Source organism: Mesitornis unicolor, unplaced genomic scaffold, assembly GCF_000695765.1.
Source record: "Mesitornis unicolor isolate BGI_N332 unplaced genomic scaffold, ASM69576v1 scaffold51691, whole genome shotgun sequence".
Taxonomy (NCBI): domain Eukaryota; kingdom Metazoa; phylum Chordata; class Aves; order Mesitornithiformes; family Mesitornithidae; genus Mesitornis; species Mesitornis unicolor.
In genome coordinates this window covers 1-589 of record NW_010162767.1, presented here as the reverse complement: position 1 = coordinate 589, position 589 = coordinate 1, and positions in this window count along the sequence as shown.

The following is a 589-nucleotide window of genomic DNA, read 5'->3' as shown; positions in this document are numbered from 1 at the left end:
AGCAGACACGTATAAAATTGTATTTACTACCTCTCTAAATGCATTTCACTTTCACCGACTTATTAAAAACAAGCCTTGGTGCAAACAAATTCAAGCCCTTTAAAGAAAGGTGTGGAGACACACTTATAACCAATATACATGCTAAAAGGCATCTGAAACACGATTTTGTTTTAAGTTTTAATGTCAAAAGCAGACCTGATTCATTTCTTTTTCTTTCAGAAGTGTTAGCTTGAAAAAAAAAGACATGTTCTTAATTTGATGTATACAAAAAGCTGGCAATTTAATTCCCAAACGTCCATCATATCTCATTCATTTCACAACAGAAACCCAAGCCGTCAGTTTGGAAATCAGATCCCACCAATTCATGAACTTAAATTCCACAGAACATAAATGAGCCTTCTGTTCTCTCTGCACCGCAGGTCAAACCACGGACCGAAACGCAAGTACTAACTGACAAAACCCGTCTGCCCAACACTGCACCACGCCGGTGACGACAGCAAAAGGTTGCCCCTGCCTCATCTCTGACGTCAGCGTACGCATTTTCCCCCAGACGCCGGAAGACACCGGCCCGAGCCGGCGGCCCGGCGCT